Raw genomic sequence first — 23,381 nt, 5'->3', positions numbered from 1 at the left:
CCAGCAGCCTGATCTCTGCTTCATATGGGGGGACTGAGAATAAAGACCTATGACAACGCCAAGGCTTGCATAAAGGCAGGACACACAAGGGTGTGCTGAGAGTGGCAAAAAGAGGGATAATCTTGCACAAAAAATTAGGCAAGAACTTAATATGAGATCGGGCTGTTGTAGAGTACTGTAGAGTACTAAGTATTATAAGAGAGATCAGGGTCTTACCAATCTGTAGCAGAAAGCCTCTGTTGTTCTCCAATATAGATGTTCCATTTTTGTTTCATTTTGTTGGGGTTTTTTAATAACTAAAATAAAATAAAATACAAAAGGTTTGTATTTTTATGTATAATTCAATGCAAATGTAACAAAAGTCAATGCAAAAAATTAGAAGGACAATTGTATGTGACCAACTGAAACTTTGAAATAGTTTAAAGTTAGAAAATGCCTTTAGGAAAGGCATTTATGGAAGGAAGAGGAGGGGAAATATTTAAACTTATGAATAGTTAGACAGTGCTATCAGAGGGAGTAACTGCTTATGTACAGCAAGAAATATCAGAAACCTGACAGAGCTGAGCAACCTGCTTCATATGTGTGAAAATCAGGCAAAATGAGGATACGTAAAATCTGGGAGCAACAGGTCTTGTTATTTTTGGTTGGTTGGTTGGTTGTGGGGGGGGGGGTGTTGTTTGTTTGTTTTTCTCTGAAGATGATGTCAAAGAAAGATGATGACAGCACTTTCAGTAGGAGAGGGTTTGTTCTGTCCCAAAGGGTTAACTACAGTTCAGCTCTGGGGGTGGAAATTATCTCGCAGCAGTGGGGCCAAAGAAGACAGGGAAAAGGCCTGAGTTTCAGGAAAGTGGTGTTGTGCAATCTTCCCTCTTTCTTCTCTCCCCTCCCTTCAAAAGAAGGATTAAACACCCACCACAAAAAAAAAAAATCCTGTAATCTGAACAATCTTTTTTTTTAATTTAGAGACTCTTCACATACATCCTAAAGGTTGGGTTGAATTAGGCTACAGTCTACAAGCTACTCTACCTCATTCTGAGTGGTATGAAAGGTGAGCAGCAGTAGTCAATATTACCTTACAATAAATTATTCTGATCAAGAACTGCCTGATAGCAATGTATATATATTCATTTTTTCTATAATCGGTCTTGAAGACCACTTGCCTAATCAGTTAAGATGAGAAATGCAATGTGGTTTTTTATTATTCTTCTGCCTTCATTCATAAATATATTTCCTTAATCAGGGTGGAAAGTTCAAGTGACAACACATTTCCAGCAGCAACCACATATTCTCCTCATGTCACAAGGCCTCTTTACTTTCATCAGAGAAGAACACCAAATACTGTATTTTTAGCTATGAGTGAGAGAAATATCTATGCTGTAAATAAGTGTGAATTTTCATGGAATCTCACGGCACAGATATTTCAGCAGAATGTCCTTGTTGTGCACATTCAGGGAGCGTATAATGGGATACCACATAAATGAGTGGAAAAAAAGTAATCACAGCACTTTGAAAGGGAAATAATAGCATTTTATTACCCATTTGGACAGCATGAAGCAACACAATTTCTAGTCTGACTCTTTAATGTTGCTAACAAATTTCACTTATTTTAATAAAAATATAATTATCTTTCACTTAAACTCAACTCTAAGTTGTTATTAGAACTGGGCAGAAAAAGGAAATTCCATTTCATGTAATACTTTGCCATTTCAAATTTTACTTCTCTAATTTGGCAATGAAAACCAAATAAATGTGAGCCTTCTCCAAAAGAGGAATAGAGGGTTGCCCAAAAATTCTGAAGCTGTTGCTGGACCCACCTGGTTGAATGCTGAGGAGCCAAGGCAGAAGGCAGTAGAAGAGATTAAGTTCTTCTCCTGTAACCATCCTTGTTTTTCCAACACATGTTTAGTTTTCTGTGTATATATAAGCACTACTGACTTTACTGGGATTAAGCCCATGTTTAGAATCCAAGAGAATCATCAACTGTCTCCTGTGAATTACGCAGCTGATGGCTGGCAGCCAACACAGCTGTACTGGTGGTGTTCCCCAGGTATGCACAAGGATGTGCTAGGCCTGCCAACCAAGAAAAACACAGGTTCCTTCTGCTTGAAAAGGTTCAGCTGCAGTTTGGAAACTCCACCTCACCACTGCACGCTCCTACAAAGCAGGAGTGATGCACTGATACTGTGCACTGAACAAGGGAGCTACTTCTCAAGGTGGAAGCTTGCACACAACCTGGTTATAGATGAAGAACGTAGCTTAGACCTTGAAGACTTATCAATTACATGTTTACATTAGAAAGAGGAAAGAAGAAATTAGTATGACCTCATTCCGTCTCTCATCAACACTGAGCAATGAACCCCTTTAATCTGCTTAGTCTGAGTTGACTGGAGGCCTGGGGGCTAAAGCCTTCACTGGAAGCTCAACAGCCACTACCTCACTACCATCTTGGCTGGGTGAAACTCATTTCTGTTAGCAACTAATCTGTTGCATACCACAGACAGCAGGAGGACATTTCAAAAACAAAGAAAGAAATTCAAAAAGGTAGCAAAATATGCTTTTTTAGATAAACTATGAACACAAAGAGATTCGAACCATCTTTAGGCTGAGGCATAATACATCTAGTCTTGCATAGTGGCTACTTAGCTTTATCTAAGTTTATTAAGGTGACCAAGAAGCAAAAGTGATTTTGCTTACATACTAAAATCAATATGCATCAGGTCATGCAAATTTTGTGTTTACAGCTCTAATGGTCAGGAATTTACTTTGATTTCATGTTAGAATGTGATATAATTTAAAAACTGTTAAAAGAATGTGAGAATGTAATTCCCATAAGAGAATGGGGGGAAAGGCTAAATACTAAATAAAAATTAAATATACATTAATTCTTGTCAGTCTTTGTGAATTACAAAGCATTATGAGCCCCTTAAATGTTGGAAAAATATTTCCTACCTTTAACTTCCTTAATTATAAAAGCATGAGCTATTTAGCAGAACAATTAAAAGTACAGTTTAGATTAATTACATCTATTCACAGATTTCTGCCAAGAAATGTTGTTGTTCAAAACTATAGAAAAACAAAACAGAGGATTTTAACAAGACACTATAGTGTATTTTCTATTTCTTGTACCCCATTCCTGTGTTATTATTATTTGCATTTTAAACATTGTTTCTCAAAATCCTGATTTTGTTTCTTATTTCAGAGTCCAAACTAAGGAATCTGATTTACATGGCAGATTTTATGTTGCTGCCGGAATTATTTTAGATGAAAATCAGGAGTTGATCTTGAATTATATTATTGACGAAAAATGCAAGAGAAAAATGTGAACTTTTTCTTGATAAAACATGTCGAAATTGAATGGTATGGGGAGTGCTGATCAAAACCAGAGGGCATCTGTTAAAATAAGATAAGACAATGGATTAGAAGAAAAGTAGTGCGACTTGCCACTTCTGACTAGGCTCGTTCCCCCAGCTGAGCTGTCTTCTGGCCCTGCACTGCAGCCTGGAGGACTGCCGAGGTGGTGAACTATCCTGCATTCCAGGAGATGTAGTCTCAGATATAGAGAAGGTGAAATCACACAGCTTCCCTGGCATAAATATATGCATAAATAATATTACATAGATTTTTTTTTTCCTTTTAGAAATGTTGTCTTGTAAATTGGGCAATTTTTAGCTCAATACAGAGCTCTAAGCAGTTCAGTGCTGTCACGGCTTTCTTGGGCATATGCCTCATGCAAACCTTTGAGTGTATTAAGGTTTACTGCTAAAGAATTTATATTTAATCAGAGATTCCTACCCAGACAGTCTGTAAACTCTTAGTGTAGCAGAACCTTACATGCATGGCTTCTTGATCTAATCTGTGTCCCAAAAAAATCCACAGAGTTTTTTAATTGCCAGAGCTGTGAAAGCCCAGTTTCCAATCACTGTACTCTTACAGCTGACTAAATTTTTCAATAAGTTACAAGAACAAAAAGCTTTTACTTTATTATGCACAGGGGAATTCATATTGACTATCATCAGCCACAATACAATGATATTTTTTTCCTACATCTGGCAACATATTTGGGTATCTTTTGAAATCTTTATCTTAATATTAGATTAAGTTATAACTGGTTTGAACACTCTAGGAAAGGAAATGAGGAAGACTGATTCAACCTGGGAACAACGCCTCCCTTAGGAAATCAGCTAAGGATAGGTAAATATTCTAGTTCTATTAGCATGATAGAGTTTTGTGGTGGAGTAATTTGAATCCCATATTCTCACTTTCTTCACCTTGTAAAATATTCAGTTGTCATCCCACTTTACCAGAGCGTTTTGAAGGGAAAAGCCAGAGATACACAACTTGAAACTACTAAGCCTGCCTTTGTCAAAAGGGCCAATGATTTGTAGTGCTGGGAACTCCTGTGTAGCTGAGGTCAAAAGTGAATTAAAGCCTGGAAGTGTAGCTGTATTTAGTACTGGGACATCAAGTGTGAATACTTGCCTGGCTGACAGAAGCCTCATTTGTGGCTAGGTTTGCTGATCATAAATCTGAAGTAAGGAAAGGCAGAGGGCTGAGCTGGCATCCCAAAATACTTATGCTTGTAAAAGCCCCAAATATTCTGTGTGCCCTGAAATGTTGACACCTGTCTGACTGAAACCAGTAACCCTCTATGACTGCTTTTGACATGGACAACTGCATGCAGAATAGGAATCCAAAGCTCTGAGGGGGAGTTTATGCTGCTGTCTGCTGTTTTTGCTTCAAAGCTTCAATTAGCACTTTTCTTCCATGACGGTCATTCCATTAACACCAAAATGTTTTGTAAAGCTTATTGGTGTTCTCTGAAAATTTGATGATTGAGCTTCTCAGGTTCAGGGGAGAGAAAGAAAAGCATTTACCTGAAAGAAAGGAAGCTTAAAGTTGACTTCTTCACTGCCTGGTTCCTTGCTGAGCATCAAGTTTGGCTCTTTTTTGGTCTAAGGCAAGTAAAAAATCTATAGGTTACAGATTATATTCCAGTTTGTTTCCTGGGTTAGATTTCTTTTTTTTTTCTCCTAATTTAAAAGAAGATTGTGGTTTTGTTCCTGTTAGAACAAGCTTTGAAACCTCAGTGTGCTTCATGAGATGGAATTGCTGTTTTTCAGACAGCCCTTAGACAGCCCTTTGGTTTTTACCATGCTCAAGGGTAGTTATTGTGGTATTGTTTGATATTGTTAGTTTTTGGATAGGTTTCTGGTAAACCCCCAGGAAAGTTTAGCAGGGAGGAGATTAAATAGCAGCAGAGACAGTAATGCTCTCCTTGTTTTAATATCTTGTTCAGAGCTAAAAGATTGAGATTGCAGTTATGATGTTTATTCTGGTCATAGATAATAGAGAAAAATATATACTTAAGCAGACCAGGAAAACAGAATATATATATTTATTTAATAATGTAAATAAAGAGATATAATACTATAATATTTTGAGGTTTTTCTATGCCAGTGCATGGTCAGCAGGGCTGGCTGAAAAAACTTTAGTACTAATTTACAGGACAAATAAATTGAAGAGGCCTAGAATAAAGGTGAAGGGCTCATGGAAGACCTGTCTGAACCAAGAGTTCAACTTGCCAAACTCCAGTGACTTGAATACTATCACTGTGCTTAAGGAGAGGCCCAAGGGAGTTGAAATTTGTCTACAAAGTAGTTTTGCATATACCACAGATCTGTCCTGTGGTCAATGACTGAGCTTGTCACACCATATACAGGCAACAGCTCACCACAAATAAGCATCCAAAATGCTACATCCCTTTAAAATAACTGCATGGAATAATGTGTTACTCTGTTGCTCATTCCACTGAGTAGCAGATCTTTATGGTTTGTGATGGGGATGCTGCTGCATGTCCTGTTTCCATCAACAGTCATTAATACAAGGGTACTTACTGCCAGCCAAGACCGGGGTTACACACTCTCTATTTGTCTATAATAGCTGGGAAAAAAACTAGAGTACTCGATTGGCAGAAGAGTTATTTATGAAGAATTTAAAATCTCTTAAATTATGCTTGGTCTAGTCATCTTCATTTTTTGTGAACAAACGTTGGGTATAAAGGGAAAGGAACACTAAGTAGGACTACAGTAATAAAATATATGCTGTTGGGAGCTTCTTCCGTAAAACAGCATTATCAGTTAGACAATGTACAGTATTTCCAGCCTACAACAGCTGTGTCACAGCCATGATGCTGTTGCTTGTTTTACCAGCATCTTTTTTGAAACTATCAAAATTCTCTCTCTCCCTCATTCCAACCCTTGAAGTCAGGAACTGGTCTTGTTTAACTCAAAATATTTTGCATTATCTTCACTAAATGAGACAGAGGCTGCAAATAGCAGTAGCACCATTCAGTCATGGGGCAGTTAAGATGAATAGAATGGTAACATTTTCATTTAAAAGAGTAATATATTTTCTTTTTGCTTGGTGACCCTTTTAAAAAATCTTTACTAGCTATATTAAATACATTTTCTTTAACTAGATTATTCCCAGTTGAGTGACATAGGCTGCTAGAAAAGCATTTGTTTTCTCTGATTGAATTTTTAAATGTCAAAAAGTTAAATTATATGTTTATATATAGACGAAACTGTGAATCTCAGCATGCATTGCTTATGTTTCATTGCACACTGGATTATTTTAGCTACACAGTCTACACACTCTGAAATATAATTCCTTCAAAAATATCGGCATCATCCTAAATAATTATAGAGAAAAGCCATTTATGCCTTTGGTATTTTTCCCGCAAATGGAAAAAGTAGAAAATATAAATTAAACCTCAAAGAATGTAATTTCTATTATTGTCTTTTTAGAGCTATATTTTTGGAAAATTGAGGTCTGAGCAGTATTTTAGCACAAGATTTCTTTCTGTGGATGAAAAGCATTGTTAAAGTGCAATAATTTTTAATGATATGATAATCAGGATTTGTAATGTTTGTTGGAGATTTATATGTGTGTATACATATCTTTAGGTGGAAGAGAAGTTTTAGTTCCTAAATTTTGGGCTGTCTGATTTGAAAATACCTAAATATCTGCAATCTGGAGCATATATCTATTGTCTAAATCATTCACCTACTCTGTCACCACAGCTGAAAAAAGGGCAAATCTCCTGAAGGCAGCTTATTCCACCTCAGAGACATCTGCTTTAGGATGGGATGAATTACTGCTTGGAAACATTTCTCCACTGATCAAGGAAGAAGTCTGTGTGATGATCTTAAACTCAACACTCAACTTTTCAATATCTAAAATGAGGAGAGCTGAGTCTTATTCACAGACAATGTGCTACAATATGCCTGTGATAGGCTTTGTACTGCCAAACATCAAATGCTGGCCACTCACATCTGACGAAATCCCTGGAAGGCTCGCAGTCTGAGGTGCCATTCCTTCATTCTGCAGCGATCACTTAGAACAGGTTGGAGGAGCTACCTAATTCCATAAACCCGCATAGGCGACATTTTCTGGAAACAAGCTTCCTAGAAAGGGTGTGAAACCTCCACAGAATCATAGAATTGCAGAAGGGTTTGTATTAGAAGAGGCCTTAAAGATCATCAAGCTCCTGATAAGGGCAGGGACACCTAACACTAGCTTGGGTTTCTCAAAGTCCCATCCAACCTAGCCTTGGATTCCTGTGATTTTTCAAGACAAAGGCAGCACTAGTGCCACTGCCAGTCCTGAACTGGATAGGCATTCTCTGCAGAGAACTTCCAACCTGTATTTCTGCATTGAGATGGGTTGTTATTTTTCCCACTGGTGACAAAACAAGTCTAGATATTGAGCTTTGATGCAGGCATTAATGATCAGGCGAGATGAATGCCAACTCTGGTCTGGGGCTGCTCTTCTAAAAAAGCGGGGGTTGGGATTTCCATTTTTACTTTTCATTGTAATTTAAGTCTCTCACCACATACTGCTTTCTTTAATTTGATTTGCTTCCCAATAAATTAAATTAAGTTCTCATTGGAAACAGAAACATTTCAGACAAATAATTTTTTTCCCACCAACACTTTTTTTAGTACATAAAACATTGAATGTGATTTTACTCCATAGGAATAAGGGTTTGGGATTTGTTCTTGGGTAATGAAAGCATCCAGAAGAGGAGATGGAGACCAATAACTTTATGGCAGTGGAACCTTAGTCTGCAGTAGAGGAAAGCATCAATGACAGTGAAGACACTGGTGAAGATCACAGCAGTAGAGTTGTTACTATTTTTGGAGCATTGCACACTAGCTACATAAGAGACCCATCAGTGTCTGTTCTTTGAAGATGTGATCAATCTAACATTTCAAAAACACATAATTATTTGTGGAAGATGATTGTTTTGCTGTTTTTTTTTTTGATTTTAGCACATATATTATCTGAGTCTCTAACGCCTTTCCGCCACTGAAGTATAGCACAAATATTTTTGTAGAAATGTTGCTGTCAGCCACGGTATCACCTGAACCCTTTCCATGTAACTTAGAGGGCAACAGTGAAATCTATGACAGACTTCAAGAATGTTCTTTCTCTTCTCCTTTTCCTGTTCCATAAAACTCTCTTTGCCATGAAATGTCCTTTAGGAAAAGCAGGAGAGATGTTCTGGTTATGATAAAATGTACTCTATCAAATAAATGGGGTTGGCAAAATTTCTAAAGTGTGGTTAGACTCTAGAGCCATTTAATCTCCTCTGAAACTTTATTCCATATTTTCTTTCTGCAATCACACACGAAGAACTAGATTTTCATCTGTTTTAAGTCAATGTAACATCACTGACACCAGCTCTCTATTTCCCAGGAAAATCTGGGTGTTATAGCACCCTGGCATGGACAAACCTAGGCAGTGCAGTAGTTTCCAGCCCTGAACTGGTTCACACAAGACTAGCTTGAGCCTCCCTGCACTGGACTCACCTACAGATCAACATTACTTCATGTGCTGAACCACATGAACAAGAGAGACTTGTGAGAGTTGAATCAGCCAAAGCTGTTGCTGTGCCCAAGTTACCAAAGCTTTCCAGGCATGGATGTGCTAAAAATGGTGCAGGCATTGAAGAAGAAACCCAGCAGAGTCCAGCAAGGCTGGACATAAATTGGAAGTGTGAGCAGAGCAAGCTTGTTTTCTAGAAATGAGAAGTCTTTTCAAGGGTTGGATCAGTGACAGAGACTCAACATTTAGCTGTGGTCATTGGCTGCCAAAACCCTGCCAAGTAGTGGATTGCTTCAGTGAAACAAGTTCAAAAGTGTCTTTTCAAAAGGGCACTGTTTATTTCAAAGCCTATCTATCCCTGTAGACTGTCCATGCAATCTATTCATATACAGAATAGAATTCATTCTGTTGGTCTGTTCGCCTTCTTCTCTAGTATTTGAGTTGATGTCATCTTTTCTTCATAATTAGAAGCTAGATGTTTAACATCCTTGAGAAAATACTTTTCAATTTCTTACTGCAAGATTTTCAGAAGAGGAGAACACATTTAAAGAATCAGTTGCCAAAACATAGGCATCCTGTGTTCATTTGGATCCTTATGGATGTCCTGTTTAGCCTGTGGGTGAATAAGGACCTTCTACAGCGACTGACACCCGCAAGTGACTGTTTTACAGCAACCTAGGCAGAACTATGCCTTTTTTTAGTCAAGTGAGGCTGCTCACTGAATCTGTGTTTGATTTGCTGGGTTATAGCTTCTGCAAGCAGTGGTCAAAGAAGGTAATCCACCAGAGAGTCCAGTATCTCCTGCACAGCACTGGCAGACATGTCATATTAGCTATGTTTGGAAAGGCCAAAGCATTTAGGAAGAACCACAAATAGACCATGAATAGTGAACAACATAGGCAAACTGAAGAATGTGACCGTGAATACAGAATACTGCCTCTTAAATTTGAGTGTAGGGGAAAAAACCTACATTATTTATGAAAACAAATAGTGTCAAAAGAAAAGGTCTCTGACCTTTGTTATCCCTGCTTCTTGACTTTTTCTGGAAAGCATACCAATCAATCCTGCTATACATCCTTCAACTTCCTGGAAGCACCCTCTCATGGTGCTTCATAAACATAACCACTGTCCATCAAAATCCTGCAACTCACTGTTTCTGAAGTGGCACCCAGAGTCTCTGCAAATGAAATACTAAGAAGCTAAAATGGATCCTGTGGATCCAAAAGAAGGATCCCTAACACTCAGCAAACCCAAAAATTGCATGTAATTTGAGAAAAAAATCATATTTGCTTCCAATTTTATACTACTTTTGACATGCTAACAAGTGCTTGAATAAATGCAGCATTTTACATTTAAAAATTGCAACCCAAAGGCAGACAGCAATAATTTAGCACACAAAAACCATAGGGCTATTTCTCATTTAGTTGCCAGAGAAGCCTTCCCATATCCTCAGAAGAAGTGAAAACAGATGAAGTCCTGCATAGTCCATTCTCTAGTAGGAAGCAGATCATATTTCTCACATCTGTTACCAGCACGGTTGATCTGCTCTGCTCCTATCAGAGGGATGGTCAGGATCAATGATTTGAGGTTTTGCCTTTTTAGGAGTTATACTTCTCACCTTGTTTTTTTCTTTGTTAATTTTGCAACACTTTGATGCTATGAAGGAGCTCTTACTAGTCTGTCAATAGTACAAGGTCACTCTACCAGTGTAAGATAATACATCCCCAGCTTCTGTGCTTCAGGCATTTGAGTAGATTAATTTTGTTCTGGTAAAATGTAGTGATACATCTTTCCTTCCTTCTTTTCTGTGGACAGTCAGTCCTATGCTAACATCAAAAGTAACTTCATGTTGTGGTAATATATTACATTTAAAAACCTCAGATAATGTAAAGATCTGAATGTAAAATGTTATAATACTTCTGGGAATGTATTTTTTTCCTCCTTTTAAGAACTATAAAAATGTTGGATGATGGAAATCACTTAAAATTTTTATCTACTTGCCAGCTTGCCAATATGCAGCAAGGAGAGAGTGTACAAACAGGCTGACAGGCATTCATGCTTGGAAGCCATGGAGAAAGAAACTCAGGGATAAAATTGAAGGACCATAGATCACCTGTAGTTTTCCAAATTATTTTAAACTCTAGAAAATGAAACCCGAAACACTTCTGAAATGTAAAAGTCTTTCTCAAATTCAAAGAGCTAGCCATTTATGGTGAAGGCGTTGGATGCATTAAGTATATTTAGTCTCGCATATTTTAGAGATGGAAATTGCCAGAATAAGTCTTACATTCTTGTAAATCTCATACACTAATAAAATCTCTTTTTTTTATCCTGCTTTTTTGAAAGGTTTAGGTCAGAATAATATTTAATCATAGTAAGGTAGCAATTAGAGAAAACCTTGACAGGATTGTATAATGAAGTAGCCAATAGTGAAATCTATTAATTTACAGAAATTCAGAAACAAATGAGGTTACATAAAATACATGCAGGAAAACTGGGAGGCAACTAAAGACTGGATAAAACCATACTTTTTGTTTGTATTTTACATGGGTGAAGATTGAGGGAATTACCAACAGGTCAATCTCAGAATGTTGAACATCAGCCATCCTTTAAATAAATGCTGAAATATTTATGATGCACATCTAAGAGAAGAATATACAGGGGTAAAAATTCAGAGGTGGCATTGCCCTGATGATTTTACAGTCACCTGAGAAATTGAAAATGATAATATGGATCAAAGAGTTTAAAGGGTAAAAATCTACCAATTTCTGCTCTGTATAAAAGCTTGCTAAATATTTCAGGGTGAACTGTCAGAAAGTGACTAAATTTGCCAGGGAGTATCTCAGGGACCAAAGACTGGAAACCACGTTTCTGGTGGATCACTTGAAAAAATCAATCTCTCAGAATGGCAGAAGCATCTATTCCTACTTAAATATGTGTCACAAAAATACATGCTATTAAATGATGCCCATAAAGACAGCAATTTGGGCAGTTGGTAAGAAAATTACACCTTGTATATGAAAGCTACACAGGCAAAAAAGCAAGTGGGATCACTGCACAATGAGTTCCATTTAATTTATTAGGTTAATACACACAACTAATTTCTGCTTCTTTGGGAAAAAAAAAAGTGTGTGTCCATGTCAAGGTAAAGAATTATATGGGCTTTTGGTTTTGAATCAGGACATCATGTAAGGGATAAAATGCTTTTTTCTTCCAAGTGATTAAAAAAAACCCCCAGAATCTGAATTTGTGTTTTAACTTTTGGATGTCAAATGCATTTTTAATTAGGATTTTCTTTCTACTATGATTAGTATTCTTAGCAGATGCTTTTGCTCAAGAATCAAGACCATTGGAAACCAATATGTTTCTTAAACTAGCTATGTTTTTTCTCAGTTCTCTCAGAGAATTTTGATCTAATTGGCATGCGTAATAAAGGGATTTCCTGTTCTAAATATACTGATTTCCTCAACTGTTGTGACTGTGTGTAACATATGTCTCCAAACCAGAGTATCCTCAATTAGCAGTGTTCCAGAGTTTAACTTGTGAAAGCTCAAAGATCTTATACAGTTTCAAAATTTAATTCTGAAGTTCTGACTTCAGTGGGATTTCAGGGCATTTATGACCTTTCATGACATGCTCAATATGTTGTGGGATCAGGCCCTTAAGTAATGCCACAAGGAAGTATTCAGAATATGTATTTCTGGATTTTGTCATTTGGGATGTCATAGAATTGGCTCAACAATCACAAAAACATTCAGAACATCTGGAAGACATCACATTTCATAGTGATGGTACCTACTAGATTTAGGCAGAAAAGCCCCAGCATAACTTGGTTTTTTTTAATGCTAGCCCTCTTTGAAAGGAGTTGATACACACATAGCTAAGTTCTTAAAAATGTAGAAAATCTCACCAGATCTGAATAAAGGTTTAACAGGGGGATTTAGAACAAACTATTATGACAGCCTTGGGCATGTCATAAATTGGCCAGATTTGATATAGCAGAACAGATAGAAGGCAAAAGAACCGAGATTTGCAGAAGAACTGGAGTTTTAACAAGAAGTATGAAGTGGAATATGAAATATTACATCCATATGCTAGAAAAACCACATGTCGAACAGAAGGAATGGTAGGCTATCAAAGCAGTGACTTAAAATTTGTTGGGTTTGGCAAAGTAAGTCATAATCAGTACAATAAACAGAACACTCAAATACTTAAATAACCTTGAAGAAATGTTGTAACTGAAAACAATATTTCCCTCTTGATTAAAAAAAAAAAAAAGCAGCACCAATTCTTTTAGGCAGTATTATGTTTTAGGTTTTTTAAAATTTGAGGGTATGCAGCATTACTATGTTTTGTTTTTATAGTAAGTACAACTCTCTTGTGAAAACACTACCACTTTTTAAATATTGCATGAAAAATATCTACACTTTTGTGGGCAGTAAGGAAAAACAAGTATATGCAGCAGCAAACTGCACATGACTGGAAGGATCACAGGTTCTACCTTACAGTATTATTTCATGAAAAACCTCACACGTTATTTACAGATTTGCCTCACTCAGTGCAACACTGGAAGCTTTATCTATTCTTTTAAAACTCCTGAGCACACCACATCATCTCCAAAACTCTCTTTTCTTTCAGCTAGTACAGTATGTCATACTAGCCAAGATGCTACTGGCAGTGAGCTGTTTAAATTGATCCTCTTCTTTTTGCTTTAATGTAAATTAAAACTAACATAGTGTTAAATTGTTAGTTAACATTGATCCTCTTCTTTTTAAATTGATCCTCTTCTTTTTGCTTTAATGTAAATTAAAACTAACATAGTGCATAGATTTCAGGCAGAGGTTACAAAACAACAGAGCTTCCTTTAAAAGTCTCCACAATGTGTGTGGAGTAACAGTAACTGCATATGACTCTAAGAATTATTACTAGTACTTACAAGTAGGTATTACCTGAGCCATAGGATGGTAATCCTGCAAGTTGCAGCATACAGGATGTATCTTTTATCTCTGAAGCTAACAACTTATTAAGAATTTTTTTTTTCCTTTTGAGGAATCTAATGCTCAGGTTTACAGAAATTTATGTTTGCTGAATTTTACACCTGTAAACACAAAAATGTCCAAAACCAGGTTTTCAATAATCATTCCAAGTAAACTACAGTGATAGTCTGGAAAAGAAAAAAGGAAATGATGATGGAATTGTAAGATTTCTTCCACTTTTACAGAGAAAAAAGCACTGGGTCTTAACTCCAAAATCCAAAGTACCTCTGTTCTACCTTGTCAGACAACAGGGTTTATCAAACAAGAAAGTCCTGATTGTGATCCAGCCATTGTTTTCAGATAGAGTATACACAAACAAAATTATGAATTATTTTATATGGAATGGCCAGAATACATGGATTTCCTCATTCACATTGAAGAGGTATGTCCCTCAGGGAGAGGGCACATGATCTCTGCTGTAGGATCCTCACAAGAATCCTGATTAGTGTCTGAACATTAGGGTTCATGGTAGACTGAAGGTGAAGTGCCTGAAACATTTGTAGGTCACAATTGGTGTGATCTATAAGAAAGGTGGGCATTAAAAAATATAACTTCTGTTTGTCAGACACTGTTTCAAGGCATTTTATTATGAAGTAGTCCCATCATACACAGTAACCTTCTGCAGCATGGGACAACTCTTATGCACTTATGTGCTTGTTCTTATGGGCAGGTGAGTGAAGCAGCAGTTATCCCTGAGTTTACACTATATTTGAAAGGAAAGGATTCTCAAGACAAGAGAATTTAATTGCAAGAACAGGGCTCCATAGAAGTGTTAGTCATTCAGTTGTGATCTGCAGGACCAGCAGTACTTACAGGGAGAGTGGGTATGTCGGAGGTTGCTTGCACTTCTCTCTGCTTGAACTCAACAGTCCACAACTCTAACACCTTTTGTGATGGCTACACCAGTCACATAGAATTAAAGGGAACAATTAAAGGGTGACATTATTCAGCAATTTTCTACTATAGTAGCTATGCAGTCCTTTCAACAAACCTAGATATTTTACCCTTCTCTTTTCCCTATAGGATTACAGAAAGAAACTGCAGTGGTATCCTGTGCTAGGGTTTCATCTCTATTTCCAACTCCCATGGGTGCATCAGCAAAAGCTCTGCCCTGCCCATTAATCAGAGAGCATCTCTCCTGAGCAAAAGGCAGAGAAAGAAGGAGATGGCTACATTTAAATAAAAGAAATTAGGAAGGAAGTCAGGAGGTAGAAGAAAGAGTTTAATCTCTAAGGCTAGAGCATTTCAAATGAGATTAAAGTTTCAGTTCAGTAAATGGGGCACAGATTTTTCTTTTTAAATTAAAATTGACAAGTGTGTAATTAATGCATCATAAATATTAAAAATATTAAGTTTTGCTTACATCCTACATTCAAGATTTTTTGATACCAGTCTGGGGATATTTACAAGTGATGCCTGTTGACTAGGGGTGATTTTCAATGGTTTCAAAGCACCCATCAATGTCTATAAAGCAATTTTCTCAGCCCCTTTGGGTAATTTTTTTTTTCCTTTTTACAGCAGTATAATAATCTTGGCTTACTTCTGCTATCATTAACGATAGTACCATTGCTAGCAGAGGGCAATTAAGAATTCCCTAAAGGAAAAAAACAACTTCTTCAATCTTATTGCGTACTATAATTTACATCACCAGAAAGTTTAAGCCTGTAAATCCAGTTTAAAATATATCAAATTGGTTTAGCAGGGGTAGTACATCCCAAAGCTATATAATTTTTTTATCCATTCTGCCCTGAAAACCTCCTGTGTTTCTTGATCCCTCAACCACAGGCCAAATCACGGTACAACTTGGAGAAGGCAGTGAAGGCAAAAGCTCATTTCTGCCTCCTGCTTCATTATGGAATGGCCTATTTTTGGGACCCAAAGGAGCTAATGGTACTGATGGCATAACAAATAATTTTTACGGTGCCCAGTATCATTTCCACTGATGTGCTGGGAAATTTTCAGCTCTCTATCACCTTATCAATTTTTATCAGTTCAAGGAACACTGACTCAAAAGCCAAAAATCATTCTATCAAAATTGAAATGCCTGGTTAATTTTTGCTGGGTTGTAAAGACCCACAAAATATGTCTGGTTATTCATCTGCAAGTTTGAGCCAGGCAACGAAGCTAAAGACTAAAGGAACCTTAAACATGGTGAACTGCTAAGGAAAGCTCTTCCTCAGTTTATCCATTCTGGGGTCACTTATGCTTTCTGTAGGGTTTTAAATGCTAAGTCTGTTGCTGGCTTTCAGCCAGGCCCTTTGCTGGCGCCAGAAAGACTCATCATTTTATCAGTCTTGCCTCTGTTTCATGAACATTTAATTGTTTGCGGGATATTCTTAGAACACAGAAATGATAGATCTTTCTGGCATTCAAATCAATTCATTAATTTGATTTATTTGTTTTCCCTAATAGCACAAGAGGTTTCAGCTGAATATTTATTTGGAAGGACTTAGTACATAGAGAAATGTGAGGAAAAACAAATGTTTTTGTTCCATTCAGATTAGCTGGCTGTAGTGCACATGGAGAATACACAGCCCATGTAGATGCAAAAGAAAAGCCAGTATAAATGTTTGCTTTACAGTATTCAATAAGAACTGCTAGAGGCATAATTTGTTCCTAGGGAAAACTGCTTGAGCTCTGTCTTCAGTGTTAGCCACACATCTTTCTGTTTCAGGCTGGGTGTCTTCCTTTGACAATAATCTCTAAGAACAGGGTACCACTCCAGCACATGCAGAATATAGACAGAGCAAATGTACTCATGCATGTTCACACTTAAGAAGGGATAGGAGTATTATTTCCACTTTTTTTGAGAGAATGAAGGTTTAACAGGATGTATGCAGATGGCCCCCATGCCTGACTTACCACACACCTTACCTCACAGTAACATGGATTTTGCATTAAAGAGAGCAAAGAGTAGCTCAAACTTTCCACTCTCCAGGGCATCACTTGGGGATCATTTGGATCCCCACACAAGTGGGGAGTGGGAGATGAGAGAGGTAACACAGCAAAGCAAGACAATATAGGCTCTTATAACTCCTGTAGTTCAATCCTTCTATTTAGATGTAGATGTTTCTCTCCATTGGCTCCATAGGCAGCACTGACTCGCAGGGTTGATGAGAAGACAGTTTCACACACTTGCTGCTGCTCTGAAAGAAGTCATCCCAAGAGGTTTGAAAACTAAAGGATGACTTATTAAGGTGGCTGACTGTTGCAGAGACAGTGCAGAAAATTGCCCAGTATCATGTAATTTATCCAGTGACCTGACAGAAAACTGTGCTGTGATCTCCTAAATCTGGCTGCATAGTTCTCCCAAAAAGAACCAGCACAGACCTAAGTGACAGGTCCTCACAGCCTGTGGACATATCCTATCATGTAGGAGATAGTGCCTATCACTAGTGTAAATGATGGGAATAGGAAAGGAAAGAGGACAATTTATTGCTCTTCTCCATTGCATATCAACACCTGACCCCATGGCAATTGTTCTCTCAGAGCAATATTGAAGTGCAGTAATGGAGCGTTATATGAAGGTTCAGCAATGCTATGGATCTCATTGATATGGAAAACTCTTCTGATTTACGGACTGTTATCATGAAAGTGAAAACATCAGTTTTACTTTTAAAAATCAATCTCAAAATCTCATGCACATAGATAGGAAAATACTTACCCATATGGCTTGCTCCTGGAAAATACATCATCATCATCATCATCATCATCATCATCATGGATTAATGATTATTGCTTAGAGAAAATACTTTTTTTATTTTATATAGCTTTCCTATTTTAATAAAGTTGAAAAGTTCATCTGGACTTCAAATTATTTAAGTATTTCAACACTATCAGAATGAAATATGCCTGTGTTTTCATACCTACTTTTATTTTTCTTTAGATATTATATTCCAAAACACTTTTTAATAATTTAATGGTTTTTTGTGTTGAGGATAGAAATTCCATTTATGAATAGCTCTAGTTGTTAAGGAAAGATGGAAAAAAAAGATCATGTCAGGCTCAAAAACCAGAAGACCATTAAAAAGAAACAAAAAATGTAGTATTTCTTAATATTTGGATTTTATACCAATGCCATGAATGTTGGTGGTCTGACACTGTGGTTTGGCAGTCCTACATTCATTCAAATGCTAAATATTTTTCAGCTCAGTTGTGCTCTCAGACATTTGTGCATATGAACAATTTGCTTACGAACAAGGCATCTGTGCAGAGATGAGCCCATTTGTTCTTAGCCATAGTTATTCACATTTGATTATTTATTATTCAGTCACATATGAATAGCAACACATTCTGGAAATGATATTGTTCCAGAAATGCTATATAAACAGGACTTTGCCAGTCCCCAAACTAGACCTCAAATATTTGTTGTGATAAAACCTATAACTCAGGTCTGGAAGACTATCACCCTGAAAAGGCATGATAGCTACAGGAATGGGGAACTGAGGCACGGAGCAGTGAAGTGACTTCTGAAGCACTGAAATAGGTCAGTGACAGAGTCCTTTATGCATTCAGTCAGACAGCTCAACCCTGGCTTCTCAGGATACTCTGTTCTTGTGGTAGTGTTAAAGCACTGAAATGATTTAATGGACACTTTCTTGGACAAATTGTTCTGTATGTACTTGTCCAAAATGGGTAATTATTGACTTATACTGCTGGACTCATATGGTATAGATTAATTTTTAAGCTGCAATTTTTCACAACCAAAATGTTCTTTGAGTAGTAGAGAAGTAGATATAACTGTTAATACAGCACATATCATTAGGGGAATATTTTAATTTATCTAAGACTTTCTTGCAATATATCCAGAACTCTTTTTATTCTGCCCTATATACTTGTAATTTATTATAATTTTCCCATTTTGATTCCTATATTTTCCTATTTATTGTATGTACCAGAAGATTTGTGCCATACCAAGATTTCATTTAATTCAAAATTTGAGATTATCTCTCAATGGACCAATGACAATCAAAATAGTTACTATTTAGAATTATGCATATGTGGGATTCAGGGTAAAAAGGATATGTCCCATCACTGATTTTGAATGTTTTATATATATATATACTGTTAGTTTCTAAGACAGCACAGTCAAGACATCTCTTATTAGATAATGTGGAAGGAACTATTATTGTAACAGGTTACTTATTTATTTCAAAATTTCTTATGTAAGTTTCTAGGCAAGTGTTGGAATAAAGCAATGTAAAATTCAGACTAATTTTTGCTGATCTTTAACTAAATAGAAAGTGAAATTGTCTCTTCGCATCAGGCCAGCTACACCAATGCCCTTTTGATGAGACAACAGCTGAACAATGTTTCAGAAGGGTTCTGCACGCTGTCACTTAAACATTAGGGATAATCTTTTCAGACTATTGGCAAAACGAGTTGGCCACAATCAGGTTGAGGTTTAAAATTTACATAATTCATTATGCAGTTGTCTTCTGGTTTGGATTTGGTTTTGAAGAGCAAGTGGGCACCATTTAAAGAATATTCATATCTTTTGGGCTGCCAGGGGACCCTTAAGATCAAAATTTGGCTTTCCAAGTGATACGATTCATATGAAATCTGGTGAGGGTGTACAATTTTCACATTAGTAACAGTCAGTTTGTTTCCATCAGAGAGGTTAGAAGCTGTCATTTTAGGTTTTTTTCTGCCTCCTGGTATGTTACAGCATTCACACCTGCCAGAAAATGTCAGAATGTTTATTCCAAGAATAAAAATGTGGGCACACATCCGCCTCCCAAAATAAATAGCACGGCAGATATATTCCATAGCGCCTCCAACACTCACAGGTCGGAGTTAGTCATTCTTCCTGTGAGAGGGTGGCCATCAATCACTGTCAAAGGAAACCTTCAGTCTGGAGTAAAGAACACGGGTACTTAGATCAATGGATGAGGAGCACAAGGAGCCTGTAGGGAGAGAATATGCCTTTTCATATTTGTGAGACAGCACTGTAAAGTCTTAAAAGCATCTGGGCTTGAAGAAGGAAAAATTGCAGTATGGAGAGTCTGCTCATTTGCCAAGCAAATCATCTTTCAGTCACAACCTTCTCCTCCCACAAGACCAAAGCATGAATAATTTTATAATAAAATGGAAATGCCAATGGAACATATTCAACAATCATCTGCATTGATTTACTGGAAAAAAAAAGAAAATATTTGTTCTATTGTGAAGTATTACCATGATTTTAAGATGGTAAATGCATAAGAAACAGCAAAACTGATATTCAGAAACTAATTTAGCCTGTCAAACTTACTCTTTTCAGATGAGTTCTAATAAATGAGTCTACTTTCAAAATCTTCCATTTAAGTGATACAAAAATAGAACAAATCAAAAAAAAACTTCACATGGAAAGGTAAGATCACTTTATATTTAAAGTGCTGAAATAGGCTTTGCATTGCCTAAATTTCTCTCAGTCACAGACTCCTTGGGTGACCCTGGATGAGTTATTAAATCTCACTTTGCTTCAATACTTACAGAGAATAAAATACTCCCTTTGAACTTGTTGTTTTACAAGTATTGAGGGCAGCTAATGTGGTATAGATTCTCATCTGACAGAGAATCCAAGTGAGGAAAATGGTTGTCTCAAGCTCTCTCTATAGTCAGAGCAGGAGAATAAGAGGCTCCTTTGACATTTAATGTAGTCCAGCTGTGGCCAGAAGGGTCATTAGCAGTACCTGTTTTCATGCATTCATAAGCATAGGAAACTTAGGGTGACCAAAGTCCATATATGCCATTTGGCTTGCCTGGTTGGCCAAAAAATTCTTTCTCTTCCCCCTTGCCCCCCATGCTGATATGATCTCCTCCAGAAGAGTTGGTAAATTCTTTCTTTGTATTTCATGGGTCAAGCACCATAGCTAGACTGTTTCCCAAGAACTAGTGTAGGAAAAAAACCCTCTTCTGCATGACATCATCTGAATACATAAGACCACGAAGCCTTAAAGGCCCTGTATCTACAGTGCTCACAAATTCAGTGCTCTCTGTATTTTTTTTTTCTAAAAAGTTTTTTATGAGATGTCTGAAGCAATATTTTTGTCAAGGTTCTGCCAGTAACAACCTCTCGACTTTCTGAACCGCACCTCAGATGACAAGTTGAAAACAAGCAGGAACTCTTTGGCTGCTAAACAGCTACTTATTCACACAGCAACTAAGTCCTCAGCTCTTCTTAAAAAAAGTTTTGAAACAGCAAGGTGTACAAAGGTCTGACTAAAGGCAGCCTAAGGACAGACAGGAAACTGGTAAGGAACAGAATTGCAATACTCACACCATTTATTATTTTATTATGTTAAACTGAAAAGCATTTTAAAAAAATCAAATATTCTATTTGTAAATGAGGGCCCGGAGAGATGCATTCATGAAAAGTGCAATATTTTTACAGAAAGAATGTATTTCAGCAGAAGAGAGGAGAGATGCTCTTGGTCAGGGAACTGTCTGGAGAAATGGAAGAATTTGGATCAAATCCCTGATGAGAATGAAAACCAAAGGGATTTAGATCATAACCTTCACATCCCAATTGGCATTTCAAGACCACCCTGCTTTCTGTCTTACTTCCTTTTCTCCATATTCTCTGCTTCAGTCTTATGAACCCTGGTAAATCTTGACCCAAATTTACATTTCTATCAATTTCCTGCACTCTCCAGCCCCCTGAATATGAGAGTTTCCAGCATCCTAAGTAAAAAAAGAGTAGGATAAGAGAGAAAGACCATCCATTTCCTTTGAATATGAGCCACAGTCAGAAACTATATTGTCTTCCACCCCTCCTCATGCTGATTTATTGAGTGCCTTCCATTTATTTAGATGTAGTTTTATATGAATACAGTTATATCAGAGCAGGGAAACCAGAAATGGCATACTTGGAAAAAAAAAAACAAACAACCCAGCATTTATTTGAATTCTAGTCTTCTTAAATGCAGGCAAGGATAAATACCTCCGTCACAGACCACATAGTTTTATAAGTCTCTGGCAAATGCTTGTGGGCCTTCAAATCCTCTGAATTTAGCATTTATTTCTCAGCAATGAAGGGTAACCAAGGAGACACACAGTCCTTGACTGAATATTAAGTGGCATAGGCTCCCAGACATGGATAAAAGAGAAGAGAATTGTTTGTTTGTAGCCTATCAATTAGTGCTACTGTGAATATGTGATCTTAGGAACAAACATCCTGCAGACAAAACCTAGAGGTGTTGGTGAAGGCATCCACCAATCCAAATCTGACAACTACCGGTTTATTTAAAGATGGCTGTATTAGCTTCATCCTAAGGAATTCCAGTAAAGTCTCTGAATTTCTTTGAGAAATTCCACATGACAGGAATTTCAATTCATGTAAGACTCTTGATGCTATGGGCTAGTTGAAAGGCTCTGATTTCTGTCCTTTTCCTAGTTGCTTCTAGGGTAGTAAAGAATCAATCTCCCATAGTACTTGGCAATTTTTAGTGCAAAAGACCACCTATGAAATGTTCTGATATGGTGTCAAGAGTGACACGAATTTAGTGAATAAAATGAAAGCAAATGACAAGCTGAGTAGTAATGACTCCAGAGCTTAGTTGATATATACACTTCACAGTGTGTGACAAGTTTGAAGTGGTTTTTTGGTCGTTTATTTTTTTTGTTTGGGTTTTTTTTTTTTTTTGCTTTGGTCATCTAATGGGAAACAGTTTGATCTTTTGAAATTAAATTAGACAAGCTGTTAATGAAGACTAATTGCTTTGCATAATTCAAAATATGGAGAGAGAGGTCCCTTGATCTGTGCAAGCTGTACTTGGTTAGAACTGGGGCTTGAAAAAGGAAGATAACTCCAATCCATTTGTGACCTCCCCAGTTTGTAACCAAAGTGGGAGCCAAGATGCCCCTGAGAACGCTGTAGAGACTCAGAAAAATGCATCACTGCTCTCTTAGTCTTCCCGGCCATACAGCTTAGCTGTGCATTAATGTTTTGCTCACAAGGGAACATGATGGTCTCCTCCACCCTCTCCCACCCTCTCTTCATTGACCAAAACCCTTTCCATGCTGTGCTGAAGAAAGACTTGTTACCTCATTAGAGCCAGGACCCAGAATCTGTCCCGGAAGCTTTACTTTTCAGGAGGTGTGTTTGGGACAAGGACTACAAGGAGAGGAGTCTGCAAGGCCAGGTTGGATGGGGCTTTAAGCAACCTGGTCAAGTGCAAGGTGTCCCTGCCCATGGCAGGGGAGCTGGAACTAGATCATCTTTAAGGTCTCTTTCAACATGAACAATTCTATGATTCTGTGAGTGAGAGTGGAGCTCCCATTGCTGGGCACAGACAGATTCAGGCATCTCCTTATGGGGGAGGGCCCAAAGCACTGTGAGCAAACCCAAGTCATGGTGCTTTGGGTCTTCTTCTGTCATCCTGGTGGCACATCACCAGGTCACCCCTTCACTAACAATGTGGTCAAGCATCACATCTCTTCAAGGAGCTTATTCAAGGTAGAAAACTACTCTGA

Source organism: Passer domesticus, chromosome 5 (genome assembly GCF_036417665.1).
Source record: "Passer domesticus isolate bPasDom1 chromosome 5, bPasDom1.hap1, whole genome shotgun sequence".
Lineage (NCBI taxonomy): Eukaryota > Metazoa > Chordata > Aves > Passeriformes > Passeridae > Passer > Passer domesticus.
This window is presented reverse-complemented; position numbering follows the sequence as displayed.